Source organism: Manihot esculenta, chromosome 15 (genome assembly GCF_001659605.2).
Source record: "Manihot esculenta cultivar AM560-2 chromosome 15, M.esculenta_v8, whole genome shotgun sequence".
In the NCBI taxonomy this organism is placed as follows: Eukaryota; Viridiplantae; Streptophyta; class Magnoliopsida; order Malpighiales; family Euphorbiaceae; genus Manihot; species Manihot esculenta.
In genome coordinates, this window is record NC_035175.2 from 21,002,064 (window position 1) to 21,021,522 (window position 19,459).

Consider the following 19,459-nt stretch of genomic DNA (forward strand, 5'->3'; position numbering starts at 1 on the left):
TTATGAAAGCATGGTTCTACCCTTCTAGAGGTCTCCGACATCCGAGATTCCACCGGACGGTAGGAATTCCGATACCGGAGTCTAGCCGGGTATTACATTCTCCCCCCCTTAAGAACATTCGTCCCCGAATGTTCCTCACTAGCACACATAGCATGGCAAAGAACATAACACACATGCAAAACACATAAACACAAAGAGATCTAACCTTAAAAGAGATGAGGGTACTGCTGGAGCATAGACTCCCGTGTCTCCCAAGTGCATTCTTCCAAGTTGTGGTGGTTCCACAGGACTTTCACCATCGGGATTTCCTTGTTTCTTAACTTTCTGATCTGGGTGTCTATGATCCGCACTGGCTGTTCAACATAGGTGAGATCCTCTTGGACCTCCACATCAGGCTCATTAAGAACCTTGCTCGGATCTGACACAAACTTCCTCAACATTGAAACATGGAAAACCGGATGGATTCTTTCCATCGAAGTAGGTAAATCCAGCTTGTACGACACATTTCCAATCTTTTGCAAGATTTCAAAGGGTCCGATGTATCGTGGGGCTAGTTTACCTTTCTTCCCGAAGCGAACCACTCCCTTCATTGGAGACACCTTGAGCAATACCAGATCCCCCTCCTGAAACTCTAACTGTCTTCTGCGGACGTCTGCATAGCTCTTCTGTCTGCTTACAGTAGTCTTGATTCTTTCTCTGATTATGGGTACCACCCTGCTGGTGATCTCTACTAACTCAGGCCCTGCCAAGGCCTTTTCTCCAACTTCCTCCCAGCAAACAGGTGATCTGCACTTCCTTCCATACAAAGCTTCATATGGAGCCATCCCGATGCTAGCATGATGGCTGTTGTTGTAGGCAAACTCCACCAAAGGTAGATGTTGCCTCCAAGAACCGCCAAAGTCTAGCACACACATTCTGAGCATATCCTCGATAGTCTGGATGGTCCTTTCTGACTGTCCATCAGTCTGGGGGTGGAAGGCAGTACTGAAATCCAACCTAGTACCCATGGCATTCTGCAGACTCCGCCAAAACCTGGAGGTGAACTGGGGCCCTCTATCTGACACTATCGAAACAGGAACCCCATGCAGTCTAACGATCTCATCCACATACACCTGCGCCAATTTGTCCACAGAGTAGCCACTCCTGACAGGAATGAAGTGAGCAGATTTGGTGAGTCTGTCCACAATCACCCATATGGAGTCCACTCTGTTGGACGCCACCGGTAACCCCACTACGAAATCCATAGCTATACTTTCCCATTTCCATTCTGGAATAGGTAGCGGGTTAAGCATTCCAGCCGGCTTCTGATGTTCCAGCTTCACCCTTTGACATACTTCGCAGGCGGACACAAACTGTGCCACTTCTTTCTTCATCGCTGGCCACCAATAAACTTTCTTCAAATCTTGATACATCTTGGTGGCTCCGGGGTGAACGCTGTATCTTGCATTATGAGCCTCTCTCATAATGTCTCCTTTTTAGCCCAATGTCATCTGGTACACATAGTCTGCTCCCATAGCGGAGGATCCCCTTACTGTCGAATCTGAACTCGCTATCTTTGCCTGACTGAACAGTCCTGGCAATCTTCACTAACTCCGGGTCCTCATGCTGTTTCTGAGCCACCTGCTCCAGAAACACGGGTGCCACTCTCATCTGGGCCACTAAGGCACCTGTACCAGACAACTCCAACTGTAGACCTTCCTCAATGAGCTTGTAGAACTCCTTCACCACTGGTCTCCTCTCTGCAGTGATGTGGGATAGACTGCCTAGTGACTTCCGGCTTAGGGCGTCTGCCACGACATTCGCCTTACCCGGATGATACTGAATCTTGCAATCATAGTCACTCAGCAGCTCTACCCATCTCCTCTGTCTCAAATTCAAATCCCTCTGACTCAAGATGTACTGCAGGCTCTTATGATCTGTAAAGATCTCACATTTCACCCCATAGAGGTAGTGCCTCCACATCTTGAGTGCAAAGATTACTGCTGCCATCTCAAGGTCATGTGTGGGGTAATTCAACTCATGCTTCTTTAGCTGCCTAGAAGCATAAGCGATCACCCTCTCATTCTGCATAAGCACACAACCCAGTCCCACACGGGACGCATCACAAAAGACTGTAAAGTCCTCATCACTAGATGGCAGAGCTAACACTGGTGCTGAAGTCAACCTCTTCTTAAGCTCTTTGAAACTCTCCTCGCACTGGTCGGTCCACAGAAACTTCTGATTCTTCCTGGTTAGTCTGGTCAGAGGAGCTGCTATCTTTGAGAAGTCCTGAACGAACCTCCTGTAGTAACCTGCCAAACCCAAGAAACTCCTGATCTCCGTCACTGAAGTGGGTCTAGGCCAATTAGCCACAGTTTCTGTCTTCTTGGGATCTACCTCAATACCATTCTCTGACACTACATGCCCCAAGAACGAAATGCTCCTCAGCCAGAACTCACACTTGGAGAACTTGGCATACAAGTCATGTTCTCTCAAGGTCTGCAAAACCAACCGCAGATGATGGGCATGCTCCTCTGCATTCCTGGAATACACTAAGATATCATCTATGAAGACAATAACAAAGTGATCCAGGTACTGGCTAAACACTCTGTTCATGAGATCCATGAATGCTGCAGGGGCGTTAGTTAACCCGAATGGCATCACAAGGAACTCAAAATGCCCATATCTGGTCCTGAAAGCTGTCTTTGGTACATCCTCATCCCTTATCCTTAGCTGATGGTACCCCGATCTTAGATCTATTTTGGAGAAACAACCCGCTCCAGTTAGCTGGTCGAATAGATCATCGATCCTAGGCAATGGGTACCTATTCTTGGTAGTGACTTTGTTCAACTGCCTGTAGTCGATACAAAGTCTAAGGGATCCATCCTTCTTCCTCACAAACAAGACCGGAGCACCCCAAGGTGAGGTACTCTGTCGGATGAAACCCTTTTCTACCAGCTCTTGCAATTGCTCTTTCAACTCCTTTAACTCGGCTGGAGCCATCCTGTAGGGAGGGATAGAGATCAGTCTAGTGCCAGGCACCAACTCTATCTCGAACTCTATCTCCCTAGCAGGTGGTAAACCTGGAAGCTCATCAGGAAAGACATCCTGAAACTCTCTGACAACTGGCACCGAGGCCGGCTCCCTGACCTGACTGTCTAGCTCTCTCACATGAGCTAAGTACCCCTGACATCCCTTCCTAAGCAACCTACGAGCCTGAAGAGCTGATATCAGACCTCTAGGTGTGCCCCTCTTGTCTCCTCTGAAGACGACCTCTGACCCGTCCTGATCTCTGAACCTGACTACCTTGTCCCTGCAGTCCAAGGTAGCACCATGGGTAGATAGCCAATCCATCCCTAGAATGACGTCAAAGTCTGTCAAATCTAGAACCACAAGGTCGGCGGAGAGGCATCTTCCCTCAATAAAAACTGGACTGTACTGGCAGACTGACACTGCCACTGACGGGTCACACTTGGGTCCACTGACCCATAGGGGACACTCTAACCCAGAGACTATCAGACCTAACCTCTCAACGGCTCTCGGAGCAATAAATGAATGAGATGCACCCGGGTCCATTAATGCATACACATCAGAACACCCAATGTCGAGATTATCTGACACCACGGTGTTGGATGTGTTAGCCTCCTGCTGTGTCATGGTGAAGATCCTGGCTGGAGCTGATGGACCTTCACCTCGGGAACCAGAAGAAGAGGCTGCCCCTCTCCCTCTACCTCTGCCACTGCCCTGAGTTGTGGCTGGAACTGCTGGCTGTGCCACACTACCAGAAGCTGTCTGCTGGGGCTGGCCCATAAAAGGTGCTCTAGGACAATCCCGAGCCATGTGTCCCTCCTGTCCACATCTGAAACATGCATTAGTCCCAGCTCGACACACTCCCCTGTGCGGTCTTCCACATCTCTGGCATTCTGTACCATCTGAGCCTGAGCTCGAGCCACTGCCGAATCCCAGACCGGATTTCAACTTGTTCCAAAACTTATTCTTCTTCGGCTTCTTGGTGGTGCTATCCCACCTCTTCTTACCTGATCTCTGAGAAGAGAAACCTGGTCCTCCTCTGCTTGGGGTCTTAACCCCTGAAGACTGGGTCACTGACTGCTTCACTGACCCCTCAACTATAGCACTTGCCTCCATTCTTCGAGCCATATCCACCACAGTGTGGAAACTTTCTCTCTCAGCTGACTGAACCAACGAGGAGTACCTGGAATGCAGCTTCATAACATATTTCTTGGCTTTCTTCGTATCTGAATCTAGAGCTTGCCCTGAAAAAGGCAATAGCTCCAAGAATTTATCCGTGAACTCCTCTACACTCATGTGCTCTGACTGCCTCAGTTGCTCAAACTCAATCATCTTCAGTTCTCTAGAACTGTCTGGAAAAGCCCATCCAGCGAACTCATTCGCAAATTCTTCCCATGTCATACCGTCTAGTCTCGGGTCCACATAACACTTGAACCATTCCCGTGCCTTCTTGCACTTTAAAGTGAACCCTGCCATCTGAATGGCCCTGCTGTCACTTGCCCCTAGCTCATCAGTTATTGTCTTTACCACTCTCAGATACTCAAAGGGGTCATCCCCTGACTTGTATTTGGGAGCATCTAACTTGAGGTAATCTGTCATCTTTACCTTGCTCCCATCGACTGAGCTAGGTCTAGGAGGTTGAGTAACTGGGGCTGCTGGTTCTGTAGGTGGTGGAGGTGGAGGTGCAGCATTCCCCGAGGTGGGGTTTGCCGGGTTTGGATAGAAGGGTGAGGGTGGATAAGCTGGGTACTGTGCGTAAGGTGGATAGAAAGGTGGATAAGGCATGTAGGTAGGGTAGGGGTTAAAGCTGGAGTAATCCGATGTGCCTCCCATCGGATACCCTGAACCCTGTGGGAAGGGTGGATAATGGGGTGGAAAACCAAATCCCGAGGCCTGAACGCCTCCCTGAGACTCCCCTGTCCCTTCTTCCTCCATGCTCACATCCAGGTTCCCATCCCTCCTCTGATCCTCTCCTGTAACCTCCCTCACATCTGTAGAACTTCCTCCTCTATCAGTCCCCCTTCTGCTGGCATCAAAAGACCTTCTAGGGTCCCTTGACACTCTCTCTCTGTTGGCCCTACAAGACATTGCCCTAGGCAATGTAGGAGGACGGGCGCTCGTGCCCTCATCCTCAGGTGGCACTCCAGTCAATCGCGCCGATCGACGAGTCCCTCTCATCCTATTCTCTGAAAAACAGCTCATAACAAGCAAACATTAGCATCATATGGTTCATGTGGGCACACATGAACCCTCATCGCATACATCACATAGCATATCATATCATTAATGCACATGCATAAAGTCATGGCATTTCACATCATCATGCAAGACAGGACTCCACATCCTATCCTAGTGGACATGACCTTCCTATTGTGCTTGACCTTCTAGAACATCTATGAGCCCGACACTCTAGGTCCGACCATATGAACCTAGGGCTTTGATACCATTCTGTAACGCCCCGGAAATCCGGACCGCTACCGGCGCTAGGATCCGGGTCGACTTAAGGCCGCCGGGACCCGTAGCAAGCCTGACATAAAACCTGTAAATCTGTATAATCCCATACATGATCAACAACATGCATAAAAACAAAAAAATTAAAACTTTTCTTCATACATACTGTCATCAACTAACTCAACCTGTGCATACTCTGATCATATACATAACATAGTCCCTCTGTGGGATCTCATCAAGCCTTAAAGGCAAAACAACCTGTGTTGAGTTAGTTTACATAAACATCATAACATAAGATCATGTATATACAAAAGGGATTAACAATATATTATGGTCAAGCACAACTCTATCCTCAATGACTTCATTACATAACATCCTGAATATTTTTACATCTCATCATAATACAGTTGTCATGTCCACAATCTAACTATTACATACATATGACTTTTTCTTCTTGCCTTCTCTATCTATCCCGTACCTGCAAACCTGGGGGTTAGGGGAGAGGGGTGAGCTACAAAGCCCAGTGAGTAGAACTGTAAAAAGAATATTTAAACATGCTATCATGAAATGCGTCACTGCACAAATAAATCACACCATGGATGGACTGATTCAAAAATCCCTCAACTCCATGCCCGGCCCTATTATGGGCACCACAGGACTTCGTATTGCCCGGCCCTATTATGGGCACCACAGGACTTCGTACTCGGAGTTATTGCCCGGCCCTATTATGGGCACCACAGGTCTTCGTATTGCCCGGCCCTATTATGGGCACCACAGGACTTCGTATATAGAAGGCTAATGAATCATCCTAATGTCCATCCACTATCATCTATCACAACAATACAATGCGGCATAGTCGTGAATTCTAATGCAAACAACCTATAATATGATCATGATGCATGAAGCATGATAAAAGCATTTCATTTCTTAATTTAAAAGGTTAAGTTTAGTTCCACTCACCTCTGGCTGACTCTGACAAACTCTGTAGCAGCTGGCTCACTGCTGGGGTCCTTGGTTCCTCGGGTCCGAACCTACATAGGTGGACTCCAATGAGGGACCAAACATACATAAACATAACTCTAATATATTCCCCAAAAACCCCCTAAAACATGCTGAAAATATCACATAGAGATATGCATGAAGTGGCTGAACAGGGCACTTTCGGCGGCACCTTCGGCGGCCGAAAGTCCCAGACAGAGACGAAAGTCTCTTTTCGGGGGCAACTTCGGCAGCCGAATGCTGCCTCCACAAAGGGGGGTTCGGCGGCCGAAACTCCCTTCGGCGGCCGAACCTGGTTTCTGCCAGAAGGGCAGAAACTTGGTTCAACCGAACCTCTTGCCTCCCATAACCTCCAATCATGCATAATCTCGTTCTATAACATGCATACCACACATACATTACACCTAGGGGTCTCAAACTATCATATACCCCAACTACAACACTTCAAACATACAAACATCAACATACATTGCTCAAATCATCAAAATAACCCATAAACTCAACATATAACCTAACATGCATTTCTACCCTTAGATCTAGCATAAAACTTACTTAAAACACATGAGGAGCTTAAGATCGGCCCTTACCTCTTGAAGATCGAGAGGGAGACGACCTAAACTTGGAGATCCACGAAAATGAGCTCCTGAGTTCCCAAAGCTCCAAAACTTGGTTTAAAAGCTCAAAACCTTCAATGCAAGCTTAAAACTCAAGAAAAATGGTGGGGATTTGGAGGAAAAACACTAGATTTGGAAGAGGGAGGTCGGAAGCTAGCTGTGGCCGAAAATGGGAGAAAGCTCGCCCATTTCGGCTAAGTGCCCCATTTATAGGTGGCTGGCCAGGCCACGTTCGGGGGCCGAATGTGCCTCCGCATCCATGCAATGTTCGGCGGCCGAACTTGACTTTCGGCGGCCGAACCTGGACTGCCCTCACTCATGCTTTCGGGGGCCTAACGTGCCTCCAAAACGCATGCATGTTCGGCGGCCGAACTTCACTTTCGGCGGCCGAACCTGGGTTTTCCTCCAATGCTATTTTCATGCAAAAACTCATTTAGTTTCATACTTTAAAACCATTAAAACATGAAAACATTTTATGAAAGCATGGTTCTACCCTTCTAGAGGTCTCCGACATTCGAGATTCCACCGGACGGTAGGAATTCCGATACCGGAGTCTAGCCGGGTATTACAGTGAGCATGGAGGAAGAGGGGACAGGGGAGTCTCAAGGAGGCGTTCAGGCCTCGGGGTATGGTTTTCCACCCCATTATCCACCCTTCCCACAGGGTTCAGGGTATCCGATGGGAGGCACATCGGATTACTCCAGCTTTAACCCCTACCCTACCTACATGCCTTATCCACCTTTCTATCCACCTTATACACAATACCCAGCTTATCCACCCTCACCCTTCTATCCAAACCCGGCAAACCCCACCTCGGGGAATGCTGCACCCCCACCTCCTCCACCTACAAAACCAGCAGCCCCAGTTACTCAACCTCCTAGACCTAGCTCAGCCGATGGGAGCAAAGTAAAGATGACAGATTACCTTAAGCTGGATGCTCCCAAATACAAGTCAGGGGATGACCCCTTTGAGTATCTTAGAGTAGTAAAGACAATAACTGATGAGCTAGGGGCGAATGATAGCAGGGCCATTCAGATGGCAGGGTTCACTTTAAAGTGCAAGAAGGCACGGGAATGGTTCAAGTGTTATATGGACCCGAGACTAGACGGTATGACATGGGAGGAATTTGCGAATGAGTTCGCTGGATGGGCTTTTCCAGACAGTTCCAGAGAACTGAAGATGATTGAGTTTGAGCAACTGAGGCAGACAGAGCACATGAGCGTGGAGGAGTTCACAGATAAATTCTTGGAGCTATTGCCTTTTTCAGGGCAATCTCTAGATTCAGATACGAAGAAAGCCAAGAGATATGTGATGAAGCTGCATTCTAGGTACTCCTCATTGATTCAGTCAGTTGAGAGGGAAAGTTTCCACACTGTGGTGGATATGGCTCGAAGGATGGAGGCGAGTGCTATAGTTGAGGGGTCAGTGAAGCAGTCAGTGACCCAGTCTTCAGGGGTTAAGACCCCAGGCAGAGGAGGGCCAGGTCTCTCTTCTCAGAGCTCAAGTAAGAAGAGGTGGGATAACACCACCAAGAAGCCGAAAAAGAATAAGTTTTGGAATAAGTTGAAATCCGGTCTGGGTTTTGGCGGTGGCTCGAGTTCAGGCTCAGATGGTACAGAATGCCAGAGGTGTGGAAGGCCACACAGGAGAGTGTGTCGAGCTGGGACTAATACATGTTTCAGATGTGGACAGGAGGGACACATAGCTCGGGAGTGTCCTAGAGCACCTTTTATGGGCCAGCCCCAGCAGACAGCTTCTGGTAGTGTGGCACAGCCAGCAGCTCCAGCCACAACTCAGGGCAGTGGCAGAGGTAGAGGGAGAGGGGCAGCCTCTTCTTCTGGTTCCCGAGGTGAAGGTCCATCAGCTCCAGCCAGGATCTTCACCATGACTCAGCAGGAGGCTAACACATCCAACACCGTGGTGTCAGGTAATCTCGTCATTGGGTGTTCTGATGTGTATGCATTAATGGACCCGGGTGCATCTCATTCATTTATTGCTCCGAGAGCCGTTGAGAGGTTGGGTCTGATAGTCTCTGGGTTAGAGTGTCCCCTATGGGTCAGTGGACCCAAGTGTGACCCGTCAGTGGCAGTGTCAGTCTGCCAGTACAGTCCAGTTTTTGTTGAGAGAAGATGCCTCTCCGCCGACCTTGTGGTTCTAGATTTGACAGACTTTGACTTCATTCTAGGGATGGATTGGCTATCTACCCATGGTGCTACCTTGGACTGCAGAGACAAGGTAGTCAAGTTCAGAGATCAGAACGGGTCAGAGGTCGTCTTCAGAGGAGACAAGAGGGGCACACCTAGAGGTCTGATATCAGCTCTACAGGCTCGTAGGTTGCTTAGGAAGGGATGTCAGGGGTACTTAGCTCATGTGAGAGAGCTAGACAGTCAGGTCAGGGAGCCAGCCTCGGTGCCAGTTGTCAGAGAGTTTCAGGATGTCTTTCCAGACGAGCTTCCAGGTTTACCACCTGCTAGGGAGATAGAGTTCGAAATAGAGTTGGTGCCTGGAGCTAGACCGATCTCTATCCCTCCCTACAGGATGGCCCCAGCCGAGTTAAAGGAATTGAAGGAGCAGTTGCAAGAGCTGGTAGAAAAGGGCTTCATCCGACAGAGTACCTCACCTTGGGGTGCTCCGGTCTTGTTTGTGAGAAAGAAGGATGGATCCCTCAGACTTTGTATCGACTACAGGCAGTTGAACAAAGTCACTACCAAAAATAGGTACCCTCTGCCAAGGATCGATGATCTATTCGACCAGCTAGCAGGAGCGGGTTGTTTCTCCAAAATAGATCTAAGATTGGGGTACCATCAGCTAAGGATAAGGGATGAAGATGTGCCAAAGACAGCTTTCAGGACCAGATATGGGCATTTTGAGTTCCTTGTGATGCCGTTTGGGTTAACCAACGCCCCTGCAGCATTCATGGATCTCATGAACAGAGTATTTAGTCAATACCTGGATCACTTCGTTATTGTCTTCATAGATGATATCTTAGTGTATTCCAGGAACGCAGAGGAGCATGCCCATCATCTGAGGTTGGTTCTGCAGACTTTAAGGGAACATGGCTTGTATGCCAGGTTCTCTAAGTGTGAGTTCTGGCTGAGGAGCATTTCGTTCTTGGGGCATGTGGTGTCGGAAAATGGTATAGAGGTAGACCCCAAGAAGACAGAAACTGTGGCTAACTGGCCTAGACCCACTTCAGTGACAGAGATTAGAAGTTTCTTGGGTTTGGCAGGTTACTACAGGAGGTTCGTTCAGGACTTCTCAAAGATTGCAGCTCCTCTGACCAGACTAACCAGGAAGAATCAGAAGTTTGTGTGGACCGACCAGTGCGAAGAGAGTTTTGAAGAGCTTAAGAAGAGGTTGACTTCAGCACCAGTGTTAGCTCTGCCATCTAGTGATGAGGACTTTACAGTCTTTTGTGATGCGTCCCGTGTGGGACTAGGTTGTGTACTAATGCAGAATGAGAGGGTGATTGCTTATGCTTCTAGGCAGCTGAAGAAGCATGAGTTGAATTACCCCACACATGACCTGGAGATGGCAGCAGTAATCTTTGCACTCAAGATGTGGAGGCACTACCTCTATGGGGTTAAATGTGAGATCTTCACGGATCATAAGAGCCTACAGTACATCTTGAGTCAAAGAGATTTGAACCTGAGACAGAGAAGATGGGTGGAGCTGCTGAGTGACTATGATTGCAAGATTCAGTACCATCCGAGTAAGGCGAACGTTGTGGCAGACGCCTTAAGCTGGAAATCACTCAGCAGTTTATCCCACATATCGGTAGAAAGGAGGCCAGTGGTGAAGGAGTTTTACAAGCTCATTGAGGAAGGTCTACAGATGGAGTTGTCTGGTACAGGTGCCTTGGTGGCCCAGATGAGAGTGGCACCCGTGTTTCTGGAGCAGGTGGCTCAGAAGTAGCATGAGGACCCGGAGTTAGTGAAGATTGCCAGGACTGTTCAATCAGGCAATGATAGTGAGTTCAGATTCGACAGCAAGGGGATCCTCCGCTATGGGAGCAGACTATGTGTACCAGATGACATAAGGCTAAAAGGAGACATTATGAGAGAAGCTCATAATGCAAGATACAGCGTTCACCCCGGAGCCACCAAGATGTATCAAGATCTAAAGAAGGTTTATTGGTGGCCAGCTATGAAGAAGGAAGTGGCACAGTTTGTGTCAGCCTGCGAAGTGTGTCAGAGGGTGAAGCTGGAACATCAGAAGCCGGCTGGAATGCTTAACCCGCTACCTATTCCAGAATGGAAATGGGAAAATATAGCTATGGACTTCGTAGTGGGGTTACCGGCAGCGTCCAACAGAGTGGACTCCATATGGGTGATTGTGGACAGACTCACTAAATCTGCTCACTTCATCCCTGTCAGGAGTGGCTATTTTGTGGACAAGTTGGCGCAAGTATATGTCGATGAGATCGTCAGACTGCATGGGGTTCCTGTTTCGATAGTGTCAGATAGAGGGCCCCAGTTCACCTCCAGATTTTGGCGGAGTCTGCAGAACGCCATGGGTACTAGGTTGGATTTCAGTACTGCTTTCCATCCACAGACGGACGGACAGTCAGAAAGGACCATCCAGACCATAGAGGATATGCTCAGGATGTGTGTGCTGGACTTTGGCGGTTCTTGGAGGCAGCATCTACCTTTGGTGGAGTTTGCCTACAATAACAGCCATCATGCTAGCATCGGGATGGCTCCATATGAAGCTTTGTATGGGAGGAAGTGCAGATCACCTGTTTGCTGGGAAGAAGTGGGAGAAAAGGCCTTGGCAGGGCCTGAGCTAGTTGAGATTACCAGCAGAGTAGTACCCATAATCAGAGAAAGAATCAAGACTGCTGCAAGCAGACAGAAGAGTTATGTAGACATCCGCAGAAGGCAGGTCGAGTTTCAGGAGGGGGATCTGGTATTGCTCAAGGTGTCTCCTATGAAGGGAGTGGTTCGCTTCGGGAAGAAAGGTAAACTAGCCCCACGATACATCGGACCCTTTGAAATCTTGCAAAAGATTGGGAATGTGTCGTACAAGCTGGATTTACCTGCTTCAATGGAAAGGATCCATCCGGTTTTCCATGTTTCAATGTTGAGGAAGTTTGTGTCAGATCCGAGCAAGGTTCTTAGTGAGCCTGATGTGGAGGTCCAAGAGGATCTCACCTATGTTGAGCAGCCAGTACGGATCATAGACACCCAGATCAGAAAGTTAAGGAACAAGGAAATCCCGATGGTGAAAGTCCTGTGGAACCACCACAATTTGGAGGAATGCACTTGGGAGACACGGGAGTCTATGCTCCAGCAGTACCCTCATCTCTTTTAAGGTTAGATCTCTATGTGTTTATGTGCTATGTATGTATGTATGTTATGTTTTATGCCATGCTATGTGCTAGTTGAGAAACATTCGGGGAGGAATGTTCTTAAGGGGGGGAGAATGTAATACCCGGCTAGACTCTGGTATCGAAATTCCTACCGTCCGGTGGAATCTCGGATGTCGGAAGCCTCTAGTAGGGTAGAATCATGTTTTTATAAAATGTTTTAAGGTATTTCATGGTTTTAAGTAAAATGGAAATGAGTTTTTGCATAAAAGCAACCTTGAAGGAAAACTCAGGTTCGGCCGCCGAATCTCAAGTTCGGCCGCCGAACATGCATGCCTTCGGGAGCGCCTTTAGGCCCCCGAAAGCATAAGTGAGGAAAGTTCAGGCTCGGCCGCCGAACCTCAAGTTCGGCCGCCGAACATGGCATGCATGCGGAGGCACGTTCGGCCCCCGAACGTGGCCTGGCCAGCCACTATAAAAGGGTCCCTTAGCCGAAAACGGGCGAGTTTTTCTCCCCGTTGTCGGCCAAGGTGAGTCCTCCGCCACCCCTCACCGATCTTGAGTCTTTTCCTTCAGATCTTTCAAGTTTTTCACTAGTTTTCATCTTGTTTTGAAGATTTCCGAGTTTTGAGCAAGTTTTGGAGCTTTGAGGTTCAAAAACTCAAATCTCTTCCAACTCCAAGTTAGATCGCCTCCACCCTCGATCTTCAAGAGGTAAGAGTCGATCTCTAGCTTACATTATGTTTTAAGCAAGTTTTATGCAAGTTCATGGGGTAGAAAATGCATGTGTAGCTTATGTTGAGCTTATGGGTTTTTGATGTGATTTTGAACAATGTGAGTTGCTTGTGTGTTGTAGTTGGGGTTTTGATGGTTGGATGCCCCTAGGAACTTGTATGCTTGTGTATGAGTGTTGTAGAATAGGTTTATGCATGTTTGGATGAGATAGGAGGCATAAATGCATAGGGGAGCTGAGTTTCTGCCATTCTGGGAGAAACCAGGTTCGGCAGCCGAAGGAACTTTCGGCCGCCGAACATGCTTGTGGAGGCAGGCTTCGGCTGCCGAAGCTTGCCCCTGAAAGGAGACTTTCGTCTCTGTCTGGGACTTTCGGCCGCCGAAGGTGCCGCCGAACATGCATGAGTTTCGCCTCTGTCTGGGAGTTTCGGCCGCCGAAGGTGCCGCCGAACCTGCCTGACTTTCGGCTCTGGAGGGACTTTCGGCCGCCGAACCTGCCGCCGAAAGTGCCCTGTCCAGCCCTTTCTTGCATTTTTTTCTATGATTATTCCATGATGTTTTAGGGGGTTTTTGGGGAATAGTTTAGAGTTATGTTCACGTATGTTTGGTCCCTCATTTGAGTACACCTGTGTAGGTTCGGACCCGAGGAACCGGGGACCCCTGCAGTGAGTCTGTTGCCCCAGTGTCTGGTCAGAGCTATCCAGAGGTGAGTGGAATAAACCTTTACGTTTAAAGTAAATAAATTTCAAAGTTTTGAGCATTGTTCATGCATCATGAATGCCATGTGATGAATTAGGTTGCTTGCATTAGAATTCACGAATATATTGCATTGCACATTTTGATGTTGATGTGGATGAATGTTGAATGATCCATAGCCCTCGATCTATGATATGACGATATGATATGTACGGTACGGAAAGTAAGACCAGTGGGACCCATTCTACGTTCGCTGGCACTATGTAAGGGAAAGACCAGGACCCATTCTACGTTCTGGCACAGTTGGACCATGTAGAGGGCTATTGGTGACAAGTTCATCCTTGATGTGATTAGCTGTGATGTGATGCATTTCATGTTATCATATGTTTTAAGTGTTTTATTATTCTGCTCACTGGGCTCTAGTAGCTCACCCCTCTCCCAATTTCCCCAGGATTGCAGGTACAGGGTAGACCAGGAGGTTTACAAGAGTAATGAAGTCACGTGTATGTAATAGTTAGTGTGGACATGATAGATGTATTAATGTTATGTAAAAGTACAGTTTCAGTCATGTAATGATATTGAGGATTAGATATTGTGCTTGACATTGTGTATGAGGTATCCCTTTTATTACATGATCAAAAATGTTTTATTATGTTCATGAAAGCCAACTCATCTTATGATGTATCGCCCATTGGAGCATTGATGAGATCCCACAGAGGGATCATGATTATGATTATGGCTATGTGCAGTGCATGTTCAGGTTGAGTTGGATGTATGAAAGAAAAGTTTTAAATTTTTATGTATGTTGTGATCATGTATGGGATTAAACAGGTTTTTAGGTTGCAAGTCAGGCTTGCTACGGGTCTTGGCGGCCTTAAGCCGACCCGGATCCTAACGCCGGTAGCGGTCCGATTTTCGGGTCGTTACAAGCTACATCAAGCACATAGGACTTTTTCTCTTGCTTAAGAACAATTCTCAAGTTTATAAACCAATCAACAAAATTAGTCCCATTTTCTTTCAGTTTATCCTTCTCAAGGATGGACCGCAGTGATAAGGTGGAATTGTTATTAACAGTCATAATTATCTACAAAATATGCAAATATAATCAATTTAGTAAATTAATATTGAGGTGATAATAATCTCCCACTAAAATATAACCCTCAAAATAATAATATTTTAGTGGGCTAATATCCATATTTCATATAATTCTAAGTCAGCTTTGGCATGACGCTTAGAATTAAGTTATTTAGGTAGGTAACTCCTTACCAATTACATCTAATGTAACTCTTAGATTATGAGGTGTTGATATTATATGTCAAATTGCATGTTATATCCCATCTAATGCCTTAGGCCCAAAACCGTTTTGATAGCCTAATTAAGCTCAACCAAAATTAAATAAATGAGTAACTATTACTCATCCTATCTTACTAGGATAACCTAAGCACTTTGCTTTGGCAAAACCTGCATTTTGGTGATCTTAGTCTTGATTGGTATTTAATATATGGGTGGCATTAAAACTTAAAATTTTAGAGTGAGGGTTCAACTTTTAATTTTAATTATTTTGTATTGCATATATATATATTATAGCATCCTATATGCATACATATATATATATAGACAATAATGCATAGTATCTCATACTAATATATGACAAAATAATAAAATATAGTCATTTAAATCTGATTTAAAGACTAAAAGAAAATAATTTAAAATTTATTTTCTTATGAATATATATATATTTTTTATTTTATTTCCAGGGGCAGAATTGTAATTCGGGCATTATCTTCTTCATCAGGAAGAAGCCCTAGTTGCCGCTTCTTCACCAAGCAGCAGCCCATGCAATCGCCGCCATGTCCGACGATGAGCTCAGCAGCCATAGAAGTGGTCATTTCCCATCGTTGCTTTGGGCATGCATCAACGGTGGGTCATGCCAACACACATGACCACCTCCCATCGCGTGCTCGCCTGTGGCCTTCACATGTGATGGTCTGGTCCTCCAGCATTTTCTGGGTTCATGATGACTTTTCATCGTGAATCCAATTTTTTTTTTATTAATTTAATTTTTCTAACAAAAATTAAAATTATCTAAAAGATCCAATAATTCATCCATAATTATCATGCAATTCTAATAAATATATATCGCATATATAATATCAATCATGGCATAATTAATTTAAACGAAAAGCACAGTTTGGCTTTGATACCACTGTTGGGAAATCTCGAGATTATTGCAACCCAAAGGCGCAGCGGAAAAATAAAATTTCTCTGATTTCCTTTTCCCAGAATCCGAGTGCTTCGTTTAATTCACAAGAAGGATATGAAAACTAACCTGTTAATCTTGTCGAGAAGATACAATGTTGGACTGATGGTGCTGCTTTTTCAAATGAACACCCTCTATGGTATCCACACGAACGTCTTCTATCCTTCTAGAGTGCTAGCTCTCTCAAAGATAGATAGATTATGTGCTTCACAATCTGCAGCCTTTTAGACTGAGTTTTCTCAAAAATTAACAACATCATTAACCTTCCACAATACATAGAAGGAGTATTTATATGTTTCAGTCTTTTGTTTTTCTCACAACTCCTTTTCCTAAAAGGAATTGTGTTCATAACCCACTATCACAATCTCACAGATACTCAAATATCTTATGTGATAGAGTCCTTTATCTGTAAAAGTTATAGATAGACTGCAGATCTTTTAAATATTATTATCTCATAATAATAAATAATTAATAATAACACTTTATTATTATTAATTATATTAATGGGCTTTGGACTTTTAGCCTATTAATATGACATAGCACATCAACAACGTTCTTTTGTGTGTGACCCAATAGGTTCATATTAATTGACAATAGGCCTAGTCCCACAAGGCCCATAAGTCATAAGTGGCATCTAGTAAGACATTATGACTACCCAACTAATATGAGGATCAATAGTCCGATAAAACCTAATAAATAGAACATGAATTAATCTATTTGTCACACGATATCTAGTTTGAACATAAGTCATGGTCAATGTCAAATTTATAATGTTCAAACTTATGATTTCCCGATCTCTAAGGAGACTGATGAAAATCAAATGATATTGATCACACTATCAATTCATTTGAGTACGGCCATGCATTTCTCAGTCTTACTTATCGAGGGGCCCAGAAGATATCTCTCTCGGAGAGAGGGACAAATCCTATCTTGATTGTTCATTATCCTCTATATAATTTCTATTATACTCAATCATAACCTTTATGATTGTCCGATTAAAGACAATGTTTGGTTATGTCAAAACATAATAGTCCTAATGTTGGAAACTATGACAATCTCAAGTCAAAGGATTAAGACATAACTACTTTGAGATTGACTTATGACAATAACCCATGTAGTGATCTCAATGCGGGTCCATCCAATACTTTATTCTCTAACAAATATCTATGATTATTGAATTATATCAACATATACATAATTATCTCATGATTATCAACCAATAATCATATTAGCTATATTTTATTATTATCAACATAATAATAAGTAACCAGGGATGATAATCATTATTGTGTACAGTGCAAACAAATAATAATGATAAAAATCTCTTTTATTAATAACCAAAACGACATACAAAAAGGTCCAAGATAATGGCTTAAGGCATATACACTAACACCATCAACTTTTATGCCATTGAATTCTTCATCTTCACTATTAGAAAATTCAGAATCACCTTCATTGTCATTGTTTATCTTAATATCTTACCCTCTACTATTCACCTCAATAACACCTTCCCTATTATTACTATTAATAATCTAAAACTATTATCATCCCCTTGTATTAGATGTTTTCGCTCTAACTCTTCCATTGTCTCTCGTTGAAGGTCTATTAACTCTTCTTAATGTATCATTATTTACATAATTGATGTTAGCATAAGTGGGAATATGAATGTCATATCCTATACACTAGTATATTCCTCATTCATGGCAATTATTTTCTCCTCACCATTACTAGGAATAACAATACTTAAAGTATTTTCTTTTCCAACCACATTTAAGTCAATAGTTGGATTGTCCTTATGTAATTCAAATACTAATATTAAATCTATCTTTACCCTCTTATTAGTAGTAATCTTAATGAAATCAAATCCAATACTAAACAATCTGTACGCATCACCCAATAGGTGTAAATAGCTACACATGTATGCTGGAACACGATTTATTTCACCCTCTATATCTTGGTAAGTGATCCTTTGCTTGTAATGATCAGCAAAATCCATGCTTGCATTGTAAAAGGAAAAAAAAAAAAAAAAAAGAAGAGTTAGAGTTAGTTTATTACAATGTTCAAGTTTTAATATAATTCTAAGTAAACCCTAAGCATCATATAAGCTAAACTAAGGTTATCGAGAAACTAAATAAGCAACAAACATAATATTCTAACACAAATAAACTATTGCACTACTATGTTTGACATGAAAAGGTAAACCTTAATGCATTGGACCATAATTATACTCACCCATAACCCATCCAAACTAACACACCATCAGAACCAATTTGGCCAAATATATACTTATACCCGTATATTATTTTATATTAATTTATTAAATACTTGAAGTAAAATTATAATCTATTAGATATCTAAATTTACAAAAATTATAAGAATTAAATACAAAGTAATCATTTCATTGATGATTTATTAAAAAAAAATCAAATTGTTGTACTCAAAATTTTACTGATTGGATTTTAAATTTTCATAAAATGATTATATTTATCTTTGTCAATTTATAAAAATTCATAGCATATTTAGCAAAATTTAGATTATAATAAGGAATATGTGTAATTAATTTTTATTTTTTTATGATAAATTATTAATAATATAATTAATTTGTATTTAATTGTTATATTTTTTATAAGTTCAGGTGTTCAATAAATCAATCTCGATTTCTATAGAGGTGTAAATATATATTTAGTTGAATCAATTTGCATTAAAAAATTTTCTTCTACTTGACAAAATCAACACAAAAACTTATCACTTTCACTTTAAATAAAAAGAGAGATTGAGAATCCATCTCCTATAAGTGCACCTTTAACATTGTAATAGGAGTTCACTTTCGAGAATGTTGTAATAATGACTTTTTTATCATGGGATGAGGTGTTACTGCAGAAAATAAAGATGGAGATAGAAAAAATCGACGGTAGAAAGAAAAAAAAAATACAAAGATGAATGAAAAGAAAAAGTAAAGAAGAGTTTTCTATAATTACTTTTTAAACCTAAAAGTTAAAAACAGGGTATAATAGATTTTTTTTAGGATCTAATGGGGAAAACATCTTTCCTTCACAGAAGGACTTTCAATTTCCGATAGAATTATAAGTTAAAGATCGACAGGTTAAATTTCTAAAATCAAGAGTCTGTTTATAAATAACGATAGAATTTAGAGACCAAATTATAATTTTTTTTAAATAAAGTAAATAATTTTTAATAATTTTATTTTAGAATTAATTAAATAATAATTTGATATAAATTATTTATTTATACATTATAATTTTCAAAAAAGAAAACTAATTAAAAAACTACTATTATAACAATAGAAAATTTTTAAAATAAAATAATTAAGAGAAAACTTTGAATAAAAATTAATTTTTTAATAATAATAATAATAATAATTCCTATATA